Raw genomic sequence first — 19,214 nt, 5'->3', positions numbered from 1 at the left:
AGTAACACATATATGATTACACTTAGGTTATATAGCCACTATTAGACACATGGACACATCTTAGGGACATGAAAACACTTAGAATTAGGTGTTACAAACACCTATTGAAGTCCCCAATGAGTGTAGGGCTTTAGATTTGAGTGTAAGGCCACCAATCTCGACTTTTACGTGTGTGCGGCCAGGGTGTGCGGCCAGGCTATGTGTGCGGTTGCACACAGGAGTGTGCGGCCGTACAGAGGGTGTGTGCGGCCGTACACTCCTCTTTTGTGTCCGAAACATTGATTTTGAGGTATTTTTGAGGCGTTCTAGTGTTAATACCAAGTCCAACTAGCAAATGAGCCAAACTCTTCACTTTGGAGAGTTTAGTATGTGTGCGGCCACCTTATGAAGGTGTGCGGCCGTACACCTTCAAAGGATGAAGAACACGAAGAACACTCTGAGTTTTAAGCTTAGATTCAGGTGTCTTACCAAGATAACAAGCTGAATGATGAAGTGGTTCACGTTTTTGAGGCCTTTAGAGTGTTCTTGGATGAAGTTTTTAGAGAGATAAAGTAGAGTGCAGCCAAAGGAAAGGAATGAGAGAAGGGGGTTCCCTTATATATATATAAGGGTGAGTGCGGCTGGAGGGTGGGTGTGCGGCCGCACACCCATGTGTGCGGCCGTACACACCTCTCATGAGGGTGTATGGCCTGATTTTTGCTTCCAAACGACATGTTAACTCATTCCTAATCTCGTTTCCAACTGTACTCAAGCTTAAAACACTTAAACGGACCCTTAAATGGCGTAAAATGGTGACGAAAATCGAACTTAATATAGATATAAAGATCGATTGTATAGGATAAAAGTTTCAGGTTGTCACAAAAAGATGGGAAAAGATTAAGGCTTGACACCTCATGTTTATTTAATAGATATCTAGGCTAATTAACCAACAAATATCTAGGATTTGTTCCCTAATCCTCCATGTAATAACCACACATCAAATCCATCTCTTCCTCTTATCTCATTCTCGGCCCCCCACCCTTCATTTCAACTTCAATTCATTTCTAAATTACTCTCTCTAAATCTCCAAGAAACTCCTCCATATTTCCTTCAAGAAAACCGTGAGATGGTGTGAGTTTTTCAACAAGTTGTCACCAAAGTTCATCCATCTTGGTAAGTACATTATATTAGATGTTAAACTTCTACTTTATGCTAAGATCTTCCTCAAAACAACACCATCCTCGTGTTTATGTTCCTAGGATCACCTTGTTTTCGAAGATCCTTCCCAAGGAACACTCCAAGACCGAAAACACTCCCAATCTTCTCCAAAAACTGAAACCATCAAACCAAGGTGAGTTCATACCCCCTATTTTTGGTTTTTACTATGTTTTGGGGGAGAATACAAGTTGTTTTGTGTAGATCTATGTGTATATGCATGATTTTGTGTGTTTTTCTTGATATAAGTGTGATTATGTGTTATAAACTTCAAGAACTCAAAAATATGCTAAAATATGATGATATTTGTGGAACATAACACTTGATACAACTTATTATGCAAAGAAAAGGTTTGAAACACTACAAGGTTGTTTTAAAACTAAGAAAATCGCATAAGAGGACCAAAAATGACAAAATAATCAAAAAGTGAAGTTATTATACATAACTCACGGTTTTGAAAATATTTATTTGAATAATTATGGATCTTTATGGTATTTATGATTTTTGAAGGGCTAAAAGTGTAAACTTTCACAAATGGGCTTCATTTTGGGCTTTCACGGTTTTGGGCTAAATTTGTAAATTTTTGGACTTTTGTGGGCTTAAGTGTCATTTTAAACAAAATTGAGCCAAAAATGTAAATTTTTCGGTTATAAGGGCCAAAAATGATAATTTTTCCAAACTTGGGCCAAAAAGGAATAATTTCTATACTTTTGGGCCGAAAATGATTTTTTGACAAAAGTGGGGTAAAAAATGTTGTTTCGCTCGAATCAATCCCCTAAATGTAAGCTTTTGGTTTTAAAGGACCTAAAGTGTCATTTTTACTAAAGATGTGCCTTAATTGCAAATTTTCGGTTTTAAGGACCAAAAATGTATTTTTACAAAAAGTGGGTCTTTTATGTCATTTTGGTAAACAGCTAAGCTTAACAACCAACGTAACAACAAACGGATCGATTACGACATTTACATTTCTTATTGGGCCTGGATTATCACTTACTTGTTTATTGGGCCTTCGGGGTCCATCTACATGCTTGTTGACTTCACACATTCACATACACACTCGTTGGGTTTTGAAAACTAAATACATACACAGAAACAATATACACTGTACAATTCCATATTCACGTAAATTTAGTTAAGGATCTTGTGAGACACTTCGTTTGACACCTATCGAGTGTACAACCGTAGCCTGTAGTTATAACCATAGTCTCCTGGAGGGAGAGCGGGATTTTGTGTATAGATCTATACGGGGGTGACACCCCACACCTGAGCTGTTCGCTACAGTTAGACTAGGCCAGTCTAGGGTGACAAACCTTACCTAAACAAGTCGGCGTCTGAAAAACGCCATGACAGGCAGATTAGTCATTATCAAGTATGGTTATAATGACTCACGTAGAGGAATTAACTCCATTATAAAATTTACGGAATACAACATCTGTCGATAATACGAGAACACACACTCATTTGTATTCAGTTATAGGGTAATGAAATCACAACGTCTTTTTATAAACATACAACATCTAGTTGTCTGGAAGTATTCACTTCATACACTCACAAACATTAACACACATGCATTAATACAAGATCGGACACAAACATTTCAAATCGTTTTTCAGAAAATATCGGATTTTCTGGTGTTTACAAAGTTATACAAAACATTTTACTCAAACATGCTTACGAACTCACCAACATTATATATGTTGACCTTTTTAAATTAACTTGTATTCTCAGGAAATCGTTGAGCAGGTTGGTCAGCAAGAATACCTGGATATTTTGTTGTGTTTTATTGTCACCATATTTTGGATATTTTGGCATGTAATATTGAAATACAATACTTGATGTAAACAATGACAGTTGTAATATTACATGTGTGATGATGATGATGTTTTGTTTCAATTTTATACACTGTGATGATACTACTAAAATGAAGTCACCCAAGCCCCCGGACGTTTCTGCCGTCTGGTTCGGGGGTGTGACACAATAGCATCTGATGAAATCTTGACCTTCCCTTCCTGCCAAAGCACCTGCGATGGAACCTGAGTTGCCCCAACGAATAAGTGTGGGTTGTTCTCCCTGATATGCCAGGCTGATGACAACGATGACACAATTCTACCTCCAGGGTGCATTCTTGGTGGAGGTGGCCCTTCCATCCACACCTGCCACATTTAGATTTGCCACGCACACACTCATGTTCTCCTTCATCCTTCTCGAAAACATCGTGGCCCCTCGGGCCTCTAACGCTAGACATGGAAACATCCAACTTCTTAAATGTTGCTATCCGAGTCGGACCATGGGTCCGCTTCCTATTCCCTAGTCGCCTCTCTAAACCAATCTCCTGCTCCTGAGTCACCTCGACCACCCCATCAACCGCCTGAACAGCCAAGATCCAACCCTCGAACCTAGTGACCAATCTATCAGCGGACACAACCAATGATGTCGTGTAACTCCTCGTGTAAAGCTTGTGAAACCTCGGTGGCAATCCAATCATAGGATCGATCTCCCGGAAGTCATGATGCATAACCCAACTTCGATCCTTTAAGGCAAGAGCTAGCAGAAGGATCCTCCTTCCCAAAAGATTCTAGAGCTCCACAAGCCTTGAGCTCCTAATGGTCCCTCCACTGTCCTACTACAATCTCGGTCTGAAAATCCCCGAGATGACCATCCAAGAGTTCTAAAATCCCTTCCTTTACTGAACCAAAGATCACAGGAGTCCACTCCAAAATATCGTGGGTAATCTCCGACGAGATGAACTCTCGCATCCGCTCATCGATCGGCTCGGTACTTGCACCCGAGCCTAAACCCAAACCCGAACATCCTTCCTGAGTTCTCATCGCCATTCTGAAAAACAACCATGCAAATGATCAAAACATATGCAATAATCCTCATCCCACATGCTTCCTAGATTCTCCAAGAATCTCCCTAATTCGAGTATGGATCCTATGCTTTCAGTAGTACGGGCCCAATACTACTTTCCACACCTATCCATACTTTCCTCAAGAATCATCATGAATCATCTAAGTCACTTTCTCAACTAATACTCCAAATGCTTGCTGAACAGTAAAACTAAACCCATTGAAGCACTTCCTAGGCTTTCCTAGGTTCCCGACCTCACCCTGCCATCAGTTGTTGAAAACTCATTCCTAGGTTCCCGAACTCACCCACGCACACACCTATCCATACTTTCCTCAAGAATCATCATGAATCCTCTAAGTCACTTTCTCAACTGATATTCCAAATGCTTGCTGAACAGCGCAACTAAACCCACTGAAGCACTTCCTAGGCTTTCCTAGGTTCCCGACCTCACCCTTTTTCCAAATATTCAAAAGTACTTTATAAGAAAACAGTTATCAGAGTACAATCTCAAAATCATCATAATGCGGAAACATGGGTGGATACGCTACGATCAAGTCGGGCCCTTCACTTTCGAATAAGAAGTACCTGAAACCATAATCATATAAACCGTAAGCACAAATCTTAGTGAGCTCCTCAAAATACCACATACCATACATATCAAACATATAATGGGCCACGTCCGATGAGTGTAATGGGCCCCAAACTAACTCGCATAATGGGCCCCGCCCACTGAGTATAACAGGCCTTGCCCTAACTCGTATAATGGGCCCCGCCCACAGAGTATTACGGGCCTCGCCCTAACTCGCACAACGGACCCCACCTAGCATACAAATAGACAAGTATAACAAGTAATAGCATACTAAATACCCATTGGGCCCCGCCCTCTAAGCATACAAACACATACACATGTAAGAGTCATGCATACATCTAGCACCCTAACATAATAAACCATGGGCCGACATTGGTGCCTTTGAACCGCTAAACATGGAGAGGGAGACTCACCTTAATCCGTTGATAATTAAATGACTGATCAGGTTGCTGAACCGGATAACCTCGCGTCAACTAACAAAAATACAATCTTAATCAATAATTATCCCGATAATCCAAAATTCGAGGCCCACTCCATAAACCAACTACCTAAAGGGTAAAAGACCATTTTACCCTTTTCTTAATTGGCCCAAAAGCAAGGCCCGATACACAAGTACAAAAAGCCCAAAATGGAAACTCAAAGCCCAATATCGACCAACTTCCTATTTGAGCCCAAAAGCTATCATGGGACCAAAACCAAGGAAGCCCACCGCCTAACCATGCCCCACAATCAGAAGTCTAATGGCCCAACAAGGCCCAAACTCAAAAAGGCCCATAATTGTTGGACTGGAGAGTACGCCCTGCGTACTCGAGACGTACACCCCACATACTCTGACTTGAAGCACAAAGTAGAAACGAGTAATGCATAAACCCAACGCTGAGCGTACCTCCACATACGCCCATCGTACTCATTAGAAGCCCAAAACCAACCATTAAGTCCTTAATGGGTTAAGCCAAGATGTCCAACACATAGATTTGATCCCTAGACAAGGTCTTAACCAATAAAGTTGCCAACTTTGCTCACATACATGCCTTAATGAGACAAAAACCTTATTAAAATCCATAGAAAACACCCAAATTCATGCATGGTCTAAAAAAATTCATCAAGATGACATTTTTATGAACAAGGGACCTCCCAAAGGCCAAGATCCAACAATCTAAGCTCTTGGAGTAGCTCATACTCACAAGGATGAATCTAAGGACCAAAATGAACCCAAAATACTCCTTAAACTAGATATAACACCTAGAGTAATCAAGCTAGAAACTTTATATCTCCAAAAGGTAGATCAAGACGCAACAAGCTTGGATCCAAAAGCTTCAAGCAATCCCACACTTCTCCAAGAATTTCCATATTCTTCTATGAACACCATAAAGCATGAAATACCACAAAAAGCTCAAAAACCACTAAAATGGGGGCTAGGGTTTCGTTTCTAGTGTATAGAGGGATGGAGGCTGAAGATAATCGGGTTTGGTGGTGAGTTAAGGAGCTTAAATAGGGTCCAAGACCCTAAATTAGGGTTTGGGTCTGACTGGAGTAAGCCCTGCGTACTTCTGGTACCTCCAGGTACTCCCTAAAGCATCTGCGATCCATCTGCTTAGTACGCCCAATGTACACCAATGTATGCCCCGCATACTGGATTTAGCACTAGTACGCCATGCGTACACTTGTGTACACACCACGTACTCGGTTTCTCCCTAAAACCACTAAACGTCTAAAGGTCATAACTTCTTTGTTCTAAGTCTGTTTCCGACGATCCTTATATCCATGTAAAGGTAACGAGAGGCTTTACGCTTCTTCCAAATCATACCTGCCTTAAAACTTCCCGAAAAAAATCCAATTTCCATAAAAGCCCAAAATATCACTTTACCGATATACCCCTTGGCTCCAAAGCACAACCGAACTACCAGATCATCTAAATTACATTACCCACACACAATTCGGTCTAAATCTCTTTTCCCCAAAGGCCCTAAGCCTGATGATAACTCATCTTCGAGCCACAACCCCGAATTAGAAAACGATTCAGAACAGGGCATTACACGCTCGTACATAATATTAGAGACAACTGAAAGCTTCTTCTCCATGCATGGTACCTTGATGATGGCACACTTATTGGAGGTTCGGAGGAGGTGGCCAAAGCGTTGGACATCATTAAGGTGATTAGCCCAAAATTGGGTCTTGAGCTGGATATCAAGAAAACCGAGCTCTTTTAGCCCTCGTGTGATGGTAGAAAGCTACATAAGAGGCTATTCCCGGTTGGCATCGGGAGGCCGACTTCGGGGGTGAAACTTCTTGGAGGAGCTAGTAGTAGAGATGCTGGTTTCATTAGCGGCTTAGCCATAAAGAGAACCGAAAACGCTGTGAATTTGATGCGCCTTCTTCCACAATTTTCTAACCCCCAGAGTGAGCTCCTTCTACTTCAGTCTTGTATGGTTAAATATTTTGGAGAATATAATTGGTGCTCTTATGTGGCATAGAGTTTCTTAGTTTGATTAAGTACACTCTATTTGTAACGTCCCAAATCATGACCGAAAATTTCTTTTTAAAACATTACTAAACCATAAGTACTAAATCATTTCAACCATAACTAAATGGTTATATAACAAATTAGAGTATCATTTCAAAACACTTGCTCATTTTATCAGAGTAAACATCCCAGGCTAAACTTCTTGGTGTGTGCCATTCGATCATCCCGAGCTCTTCCCTCCGCTACCGGAAGTACCTGAAACCAAAACTGAAAACCGTAAGCACGAAGCTTAGTGAGTTCCTCAACCTACCGCATACCATATACGCATAACCATGAATACATAACCACATACTGGGCCCCCGCCCGCTGCATTGGGCCTCGCCCGGCATCGGGCCCGACTGGCATCAGGCCCCAATCAGTCCCCGTCTGGCATCGAGCCCCGCTCGGTATACAGATCTGTCTCCCTTAGGCCCCGCCTGACTCCGGGCCTCTCCCGCTACACACATACATACAATCAAATAACATACTAAAACATACATAAACATACTCCAACTGCACCCTGATCTAAGGCCTCGCTTAACTTAGGCCCTGCCCCTGGTCTGCTACTGAAGTAGTGGAACCCCATCCATACTCCTACTAGTAGTGAGGTACGGGCCCCCGCCCACACTCACATCCTTCCTATCATGGGCCTCGCCCCTACTCTGCTAATATCGAGATATGGAACCCCATCCATACTCAGCTAGTGATGAAATACGGGACCTCGTCCACACTTACCTCCCTACCAGGCATATACAAGTATCACGTAGACAACAAGCATAATCTAACATATAACATAAGAATATTCCTCGGGATTGCCCCGGCATCGGACCCCCCGTCCGGAGACATACTATTATCTATCATACTTCGGGCTTACCCCGACATCGGACCCTCGATCCGGAACCTATCGTACTGACACATGCAAGAATCACCAAGACCTCTAGCATCCTATCATTCCTCGGGCCTCGCCCGACATCAAGTCGTAACCCGGAACATATAACAATAATTGCCTAGGGCTAACCCCCGGGTCCTCCTTCTATACATAACCATAAACATAAACATAATGGGCCGGCATTGTAGCCGTAGACCCATGCACACAGTGAGGAGACTCACCTCGCACTGCTGAAGACTAGTTGAACACTTCTGACTGCCAACCGACAACTTCTGAACTGCTGATCATTCGGCTTCCCGAACTATCAATACCCAAAATAACATTTAGACCACAATACTCTCAAAAGTCAAACTTGGTCAAAGTCAACGCTCCGAGTTGACTCAACTCGCCGAGTTGCCCCACCAACTCGCCTAGTCCCATAATCCACACAAAACTCTGGACTTCGATCCTACTCGTCGAGTTCTCCGTGGACTCGTCGAGTGTACCTTCAACACATCGGGACCCTCCTTCATCTGACTCGCCGAGTCCAACTTCATAAATTAAGGAGATTACCTTGGACTCACCGATTTCCTCCTTGAACTCGTCGAGTACGATGATCTCCAGGTCCACTATGAACCCAGACTGGCTGAGTCCCTTACCAACTCAACTCACACCTTCTAACAGAAGGGTTTTGGGGCAAGAAACAGCCTGACTCGCCGAGTCCCACAAGTGACTCGCCGAGTCCCTCTATGTCCAATTCTATTCAGACGATTTCAGTCAAGCACAAAGCATCCAGGACCCAGATCTAACCTTCTAGGGTCGAAATAACACGCAAAGCTACTGCCTTTACATCCAAGCATGGCCCTTTTTGCTCAAAAGGCCAAAACAACCTCTTAAACATTGCATGGGGAGTTCTAATGGCATAAAGTTTCCACCTTTATGCCTTAACTACCCTAAACAGTCTCATATCTGAAAAGATCTTGCTTGGGGACGTCCAAATCCCACAATAATCATTCTTGGACCAAAAACTTCATAAAAGGGAATATAAAGAGATCAAATAAACCAAAAGCCAAGATGAAGGCTTGATTACCAAGAATTGCAGCCAATTGAGTGTATCTTCTAGATCTACTCCCTCCTCCTTGAACCTCCAACTTCCTTCCTCTCCTTCTTCCTTTTCAAGAGCACACAAATCACACAAAGGTGGCTCAAACACTCACAAGATGCACTAGGGTTTCGTGGGTGAGGGTTTGGGGTCTGGTGACTGAAGATGAGGCTGTGGAAATGAGAGTGAGATGCTTAAATAGGGTACCAAGTCTGAATTTAGGGTTTTCCCAAGACCTGACCAACTCGTCGAGTCAGTCCTCTGACTCGTCGAGTAGGTCACTTAACCCGCGATCCAAGTCGCGCTCCTACTCGTCGAGTCACCCCAACTACTCGACGAGTCACTTCCTTATTTTGAGGTCTTTTCTTTCCTTTCTAGGTGTCACACCCCAAACTGGAACGACGAAAACGTTCGGGGGCGGAGGACGGTCATGCTCAGTATCATAACCATAGTGAAGAAAGTAAACACAACCATCATAAATATAATTTAAAAGGTTACATCGTTGCAAAATACATGTTTCCAAATAAATTACATATGATGTCAAAATAGTTCAAAAATCTGTGCCTTAGCGTCTTGCCTTCAAAATCTTGTGGTTACATGTATTACTGAATACCTGAGAATACAAGTTGTTTTGAAAGAGTATCAGCATTAAAGCTAGTGAGTTCATAAGCAATTTATGAATGAAAAAGGGATGTTGTTCCTTAAAGTTTGTTGCAAGTTTGTTTCAAGAAAATCCAATATTTTCTAAAAGGTTTATGGTAGTCTTACTAAACCAAGACTTAGTGTATGTAAGTAAATCGTCGTACTTATGTGTGGTTTTATATTTAAATAAAACTCTTTTTTGTAGAATTCTTAAATCCCCGTGAACGGTGTGTTTTGTTAATTCCCCATGTGAGTTGTTATAACCATGCTAAAACTCGAAGGCCTCATAAGCCTCGTACTCGACGTTCTTCAGGCGTCGGAATGTTATGACATTTGTCACCCCAGACCTGCCGGTCTAGCTGTTGCAAGCAGCTTAGGTTCGGGTTTGTCAGACCGAATTTAGATCTATACACAACTATCACTCTCTCCCTACAAGAGATTCTGGTTATAACTACAGGACTTTTCTGTAGTACTTAAGAGTACCCCGAAGGTGAATGCCTCACAATTTTATTCATTAACAAGTTCACGTAGTTTGTAATGAAATACCCGTTTTGTAAATCGATTGTTTTATCGTTTCCTTGTTAAACGAGATGTTCAGACTATACCTATTATAGTTTATCAAAAATGTTTTATGATTTAATGAAACCTTGTTATGCATGACTTTGTATTTCAATAAAAATGACATTGAAATTACTAAGTGTAAATCTTACACACCTTGCTCAGCATGTTACAAGGTGTGAATAACTCTTAAACTTGCTTTGACAGTTTTACCCTTATCTGTCCCTGTTTTAGAATATTTATAGGAAAATCATCGTAAGTAGAAAACTGAATCCGTAAACTCGGAGAGTTTGGAAAAATAGTCTACTGTATTCCTAAATTTTCCTATAATTTTTGGCGGTCTCAAACCAGTGTGAAAATGTTCATCTTCACAGCCTGGTCCGATTTTGCTGCTGCAGTGCTAGGCAGTTTTGTAAAAATCACCATAAATTGTAGAAAACTCTTGTGGAGATGTCCAAGTAGTCATTTTAAAGTTATAAACCTGAACTATTTGCATGTTAAACAGTTTTGAAAAATATTAAGTTTAATTTGGGTAAAACAGTTCGTAAACAGGTCACAACTTTTCTGTTGTAAGCTGTCAAGTTAAGTTTTAAATATGTTTTGGTGTTTTAACTTGTATTCCCCCCCTGAAAACTAAAGAAAACCGGAAAATGTATGGGTATGATTTCACCTTGAGTGATTTCTTGAAGAGTGGAAGGTCGAAGACAAGTCAAGTACACTTGATGAACACGTGAAAGTTTGGATGATCCTAAGAACGATTTTTGGTGTTGAAATGTGTGTAGATGATTAAAGGATGTTATGAAAACATGGAATAACACTTGAGTTTAAATGAAATACTTACCAAAGATTGAAGTAATAGCTCAAGAACACCTTCAAAAAGTGGCTGGAAGTAGAGAGAAATGAAGCTTTCTTGAGGGGTAAGAGAAGTGTGTAAGTGAAGGAAATGATCAAGGAAGTTCAAGAAATCCTCCAGGGATTTCCTTATATAGAAAGTTGCTGGAGCAATTTGCAAGGTTGAAAGGATGTTTACATTGGTGTGTGTGATGTGGATAAGGTTGGACCAATGAGAAAGTGACACATAGGAGGCAAGTGGGCACACTTGACCCACTTGTGGTGTAAAATATCCTTAGATATTTCCTTTAATGAAAAATAATGATTTATAATTAATAAATCCTTGAAGTATGAATAAAATATAAGTTTAAGGAGTTCAAAATGATAAAAATATGAATTTGGTGAAAAATCACCGTCAAAAACGTCAAAAACGGGTTTAATAGGCGAAAGTAGTCGAAAATCGGACAAGAAGGAGCGAACCTGCGATGGTTCGGTTCTTGGAGTTGAGGACCGAGAGCGAGAAGAAGGAACCGAAGGAGGGCTCGGGTCTGAAGCTGATAGGAGCGAAGATGAGTTTGGGTCCGAAGGTGAAGGAAGCGAAATGGACCGAAGGCTCGGTTCATTTCGGTTGTTTAAGAGTTTCGGTCCCAGACTGGTTTCGGTCCTCAGGGAGGTTCGGTCCAAAGTTGACTTCGGTCCTGAAGGGGACCTTCGGTTCTATGCATTTCGGTCAGAAGGAAGCTTTAGCTTCGGCTCTTAGGGTTTCGCTTCCAAGAAGCCCGGTTCCATTAGGGTTTCGGTCCTATAGGGCTGTTTTTCAAGCAAACTTCCCGTTTTGAGTGATTTTTGGCCAAGTTAAGGGTCGGGATGACCCGGATGACTATAAAAAGTCGAGATAGATTTTGAGAGAGACTTGGGAGAGATATTGGAGAGATTTGAGAGAGATTTAATTTTAGTCAATATTAGTGTATAGTCTCGCAGTAAACCCTGTTATACTTCGTTTATGATTATTTTAAGTCCCCACAAGGGTCCATAGTCGTGTTTTGATGCATTTAACTCCATTCTTAGGGTTTTACATTGGTCAACACATAACATATCCGAGACACTTGAATTCTTGACATACAAATGCACATTTTCATAGAATAACTTTTAATCATACAAGTACTAGTTAAGTTTGACCGGTTTGACTTGTTGACTTTGACTTTGACTTGAATTTGACGGTTGTCACACTAGGTCTTCTAAATTCGGGGTGTTACAACTCTCCCCCACTTAAACTAGACTTCGTCCTCGAAGTCTGCCACGGTCAACTACCTTACAATCCGCCTACAACCTTACCACTAGTTACGTACTTCGCCCATTTGGTCCAATCCTTGAAAATATCATCTTCAGAATAATACGATCATTACGACCCTCGAGTACAACACTCTTACTCAACCGGTAACCCTACCGGTTCTTTCCGAGCACTTACACTTGACGTACAAGGGGTTCACCCTTTTACCTTGCGCTGTCATCGACCTTCCCAAGGCGACTTTCCAAAAGCATCAAACCTTTCCAAACCCCATCAAGGAAAAACCTTCTGCTGGAACTGCAATCCCGGCCACTTCCCGTGTCGGCCGTCACACCATTACCCACTGAATGATTCACTTACGATGCTCCAATACCGGGAGCTCCACCCAGCGTGTGAATCAGATAATCCTTCGAGTAAGGATTCATATATGCAATGGTTTAGAATCAGACAAGAGCTGCGCAACAAAGTCAAATCAATCACTCTGAGATTATTTAATTCCGCCGTAAGCGACTTAGCATCTCCTGATCAGCTCACAGCTCTACGCAAAAAATCCCTTATCATCACTCCAGCCTGAAATCCTACTGACTCTCATCCGCCTTCCGGACGAACCGAGACCACCCTAGTCCCAATTGATCTACCATTACCCGAAATACCGGTTACCGAACACAAGAACAATCCCTCAGTCGCTCTCAGCGACTTCTGAAGATACTACGACTACCTGAAATGCTCTACCAACCTTGCCACTTTAGCTCTAGGAGATCTAGGATCCTCGATCCCTACCTTAACCCTAAGGTCTCTACCAGGTCCCACCTGCTGCTATAAGTACATGGGCCTCGACCACGGGTCTCACCCAAACTATACTTCGGAGCGGCCTCTCCCGCAAGTCTCACCTACCCAGGGCTATGCAGGCCCACTCCTTCTCTAATCTCAACTTGCTATCCTTTTCCTAACTCTTATCATGCTAAGTCGGAGATGCAGGCCCCCGCCCACATTTCGCGAACTAGGAGGTACGGTCCACCACCCGCACTCCTCTAACCAAGCTGTTAATGAATGCTACGGCTTACCCGCAGTCTTACAACACTTCCCTCACTGACTCGCTGCTGGGGAATGTTGCGGCTATCCCGCAGTCTTATATCCTGACTAACTCGCACCTTACCGGAAGATCTCCGACCTGGTTTCTCAAACCAGTCATCGACTAATCGCGATTTATACGAACTCAAGGTTGGAAAGTTTCCCCAAACTCACTCTTCCTGTGCTTCTCATTCCAAGCCGCCACTTGAGCTGCTTTCTTCCTCACCAAGACTACGAACCCACTCCAGTCTTGCACTTACTTCTGCCCTTGGCCACTCGGGTGGCTCTCCCTCACTTCGATTCAACTAGTTCCTCACGGCTCACAGCTTGGGAGAATTCCCAGTTCTCCCTATCATCCTCCGGCCACTCTATAGTCAACCCACGATTACCATAGCTGGTGATCTAACCGATCTATTCCCAAACAATACCTTCCCCGAAAACTAGCGAGACACTACCGAGTCCCACACATACATGCTACAGTCACTGCATCCTAAGTAACCTGCTCTAAAGGAGACGACCTCCAACTATCATTCTAAAATCCTGCAGATGGCATATAACTCAATCACAAGCAGGCCACACAAATTCCGAAACATCATTACCAATATCGATGCAGAACCATAACAATAACATCATAACATAAGTTGATAGAGAAATGAAAGATACGCACCTGACACATCGGGCTGCTCACGCCTCCTCTGAAACCAACTGATACGCCCTGCTCCTCGCTGCAGTCGCCTCCGCCCGGCCCTAACGGTCGTCGGTAATCCTCAAGGTTGCAGGGGCAGGTGCTATCACCTGTCCTGCTGAATGCAAACTCGGATATTGGGCCTTCTTGTGGCCCCTCTGACTGCAATGGAAACATATCAGGCCAGGTCCCTGGGTGGTGGTAGCAATAAAATCCCTGCTAAAATGACCGATCCGGCCGCACTTGAAGCAACCAGAATCACCACCGCTGCCACTCCTACACGCACCCTCGTGCGTCCTGCCGCACTTGCCACAGCGGCCCCAGTCCTGAGGACCTCTCAATCTAGAATCTGATGTCTTGGGCCTCTTGCCCAATCTCATAGATATCTGAATCTCTGCCAACTTTCTCTTCTTTACAGTCTCAAATCAATCTCTCTCTCTGGCCCGAGCGATCATATCTTCCAGCGTCTTGCAGTTGGACCGACTCACAAACTGACTGATGTCGCTCCTCAACATCTTGTGGTACCGAGCCTTCTTCATCTCCTCGTCCGCCACATACTACGGAACCAGAAGGGCTCTCTCCCTGAACTTGGCGGTGATCTCTGCCACTGTCTCTGTAGTCTGCCGCAGGTCCTGGAACTCCCGGGCTAACTGTTGCACCTCAATCACCGGTGTAAACTCGGCCTTGAACCTGGCCGAGAAATCGCTCCATGTCATCGTGTCCAACGTGGCATCATCCCCGATAGCATGTCCAACCTCCTCCCACCAATCCCGCGCTCTGTCCTTTTAGAAGACAGGAGGCGAGTCGAACGTTGTCCCCCTTGGGACACCGGCTAGAACGAAAAGCGTTGGCGGCATCAACCAACCATCTACCGCTAGCAATGGGGTCCCTAGCCCCATGGTAATCTGGAGCTCCACAAGCTCTGAACTCCCGAAATGTCAATGTACACGCTCCCATCATGGCCATCATCTCAGTGCGGAAGTCTCCAAGCCTCTCATCCAAAATCTCCAGTATGCCCTCCTTGACCGTGCCAAAGATCACAGGAGTCTGGTCTAGAATACTGCGCGTAATCTCAGCTGATACAAACTCCCTCATCCGCTCCTCGAGTTGCCCGGTCCTTGAACCTGAGACTGATCCCTCTCCGACACCTAATCCATCCATTGGTCTCTCACGCAACGTCACCATGCTGAAAACATGCCATAACAATCATCAAAATACACATCACTGCTGAGGGATCTCACACACTACAAGTTCCCTGGTTTTATCTCGGCCCCTCTTGAATCTAGTACAGATCCTCTGCGTTTAGTAGTGTGGGCCCCTACTACCTTCCACATCTATCCGTACTTTCCTCAAGAATTGCCTCGACTACACCAAGTCCCTTTCACTGATACTAACACTGCTCCCAGCACTACTCTCATCCTAGGCTTGCCCTAGGGTATCCTCTAACTCGCTATCTGCCATCAGCTGCATAAGAAGTTCCTGTTATCTCCCCCTAACTAACTCACGAATACCATTACATATCACTCAGACTAGATAATTCTTCGAATGAGAGGTCCTACCCTACAACGGTAAGACTCAGACAAGAGCTGCAGAATAGGGCTAGACCTAACCTTCTGAAATTATTTAGTCCTTGCAATATGTAACTTAACATAATTTGTTTACTAGTTAATTAGAGATAACTAGAACTCCTAATAGCACAAAGCAAGCAGAATTCGGGCATTGGGAAAACTAACCACATAATCCAATCAAGCTGTTCTATCCACTAATCAGGAATCTGTACTAGCATGCAATTCATAGATCTCATATAATCAGGCATAACCTAAACAAGCTATCCTACCACTGACTAATCAATACTAGCATGCAGCTCAATAAACGCATATAACAGGAATACAAGGCATCCTTCCTTGATCCTTAGCCCTAAACTAGCATGTTGATCACATAATCATATCATAACATAAACAGGTATGGGTAATTTGGGAGAACTTACTTGAGCTCGGCTGATTGCATGCACCACATCCTTTTCTCTTTTTCTCAAAATTCTTATCATTTCTCAAAGTTCCTTTTTATAAAAATGATTTTCTTTGAAAATTTTCATACCAAGTCCTCAGTTTGAGTTCAGACACACCCGAGAGTGTATCCAAATCCCTCAAACCAAGGCTTTGATACCAACTTGTAACGTCCCAAAAATCATGACCGAAAATTTCTTTTTAAAACATTACTAAACCATAAGTACTAAATCGTTTCAACCATAACTAAAGGGTTATATAACAAATCAGACTATCATTTCAAAACACTTGCTCATTTTATCATAGTAAACATCCCAGGCTAAACTTCTTGGTGTGTGCCATGCGATCATCCCGAGCTCTTCCCTCTGCTACCGGAAGTACCTGAAACCAAAACTGAAAACCATAAACACGAAGCTTAGTGAGTTCCTCAACCTACCGCATACCATATACGCATAACCATGAATACATAACCACATATTGGGCCCCCGCCCGCTGCATCGGGCCTCGCTCGGCATCGGGCCCCGCTCGGCATCAGGCCCCACCCGGCATCAGGCCCCGCCTAACTTCGGGCCTCGCTCGCTAAACACATACATACAATCAAATAACATACTAGAACATACATAAATATACTCCAAAAGCACCCTGATCTAAGGCCTCGCCTAACTTGGGCCCTGCCCCTGGTCTGCTACTGAAGTAGTGGAACCCCGTCCATACTCCTATTAGTAGTGAGGTACGGGACCCCGCCCACACTCACATCCTTCCTATCATGGGCCTCTCCCCTACTCTGCTAATATCGAGATATGGAACCCCATCCATACTCAGCTAGTGATGAAATACGGGACCTCGCCCACACTCACCTCCCTACCAGGCACATACAAGTATCACGTAGACAACAAGCATAATCTAACATATAACATAAGAATCTTCCTCGGGATTGCCCCGACATCGGACCCCCCGTCCGGAGACATACTATTATCTATCATACTTCGGGCTTACCCCGACATCGGACCTGTTGGATTAATGTCTAAGTCCATAACTATATTTGGTATGTACTTGACCCGACCCGGCATGGTCCATTTGGGTTGCACTTCACCGGCACAATTTATATGGATAGTCTTTTGAGAATAGTATATTTATGATTTATATTAATATATTATAAGTTCTAATATATTAATATATAATCATATTATTTAATTAGTATTGATCAAGAATTAATTTATAATTAATTAAGTGATAAAAAGGAACTAATTAAATATGGACTCTTAGATATATATGTGTAGTGGGCCAAGTTCATTTAGGTTGGGCTAAGTCTTCATGGATAGTCCATGGAGCTTTAACCCATGGATCCTAGGAAATGAAAGGTCATGGGTATTAGGGTTTAACCCTAATCCTCCACACTATATAAAGGGTCTTATGGTTCATGAAATTAGGCTAGTGGCTAGTGTGGATACACTAAAGAGGGCAATAACCGATTTCATAAGTGTGAGCCAAGTATCCATATTCTATAAAGGTTTTCCAAGGTGTTTTGGTGATTTGTGATTCCACTTGAGGCTTCCACACTATTAGGGCTAAGCTCTTAAAGTTCAAGACTTCAAGCTTCATTAAAAGGTATGGATTCTAACTTGTTATATTACCCAAGTATCAAGGATTGTATGCTAGATAGGGTAATACCTTGGAATATTCATATTTGCATGTATAATAGAGAAAACATAGATCCAAGGTATTTAGGGTTGCATGTACACTTAGGAGTGTTAGAATGCTCAAAAACCCAACAGTGGTATCAGAGCCATGGGTTGTTTTATGTTATATTCATGCAAATGTTTTATTTTCAAAGTTGAAAAAAAAGGAAGAAAAAAACATGACGTTTGTCAAATTTTAAGATAATTACTTGTTTTTGTGAAAAACTAATTGTTTGTAAAATTTGAATCATTTGCTATATGAGTTGAATTATGTCAAATTTAGTAAAAGATAAAATGATATGATTATTTTATTAGTTTTAAAAGTTTGATCTAAAGAGTTCTTTTTTTGAAACCTCCATAAGTTATGGATATGAAAAGGTTTTAAAAAAAAATTGATTCAAAGTTTTTATGGAGTTACAAAATTTGGTGTTAATGTTTTAAAGAATTTCATAACTTATTCTTAAGTTATGGAACATGAAAAGTTTCATCATAAAACAAGCATTTAACTCCATAAGTTATGGATTACCAAAAGTTTTATGTTTCCTTGATTTATGAGTTAGTTTAGATTAATGGAAAAAAAATTGTGTTTTAGGTTTTTTCAATCCTAATTAATCTAGAGGTAGTTCATAAAATGTGTTTTTGTAACTTGTCCTCAAGTTACATAAAAGGTCACATTTATGAATCTTAAAACTCATAAAAGTGCCATAGGTTACATAAAAAATGAAGAGTCTTTTTCATTAAATAGTATTATGTAAGAGTCACTTCTTTAAAAGTGTTATTAAAGAATAAGAGGTTACATAAAAAATGAAGAGTCTTCATTTTAATGAACCATTAAACACATAAGTTATGAAATGAAAAGTTTGAATAGTTTCAAAAACTTGCCCTCAAGTTTTGGAATTTGTAAAGTTTTCACTTATGAATACTTTAATTCCAAGTTAAGCCCTTAGAATTTTAAAAGTTAAAATCCAACCCTTATACTTTATAATATTATAAGTTAATAATATATATATATATATATATATATATATATATATATATATATATATATATATATATAAGAGTAAAGTCGTCTTACCATTAGTAGGCCTCATTCACGAAGCTGGTCTATAAGGGGGTATAAGGTTACTGCCTATAAAATGGCAGTTTAATGGGTGTCCACTCTCACCCACCGCTTCCTTGACCGGTGGAGGGTCGTTAGCCGAACGGGTAGGACAAGGACTATAATTCTCCCTTCATTAAAAGTATTAATGATAAATACTAAGTAACTAAACTCTTATTAATACCCAATCTTAGTTACTTAGGAAAATGTGAATTTGGTGCTAACCCATGAAATTACACTTTGCACTTT

Source organism: Lactuca virosa, chromosome 5 (assembly GCF_052849685.1).
Source record: "Lactuca virosa cultivar CGN04683 chromosome 5, Lactuca_virosa_CGN04683_v6, whole genome shotgun sequence".
Classification (NCBI taxonomy): Eukaryota; Viridiplantae; Streptophyta; class Magnoliopsida; order Asterales; family Asteraceae; genus Lactuca; species Lactuca virosa.
This window is presented reverse-complemented; position numbering follows the sequence as displayed.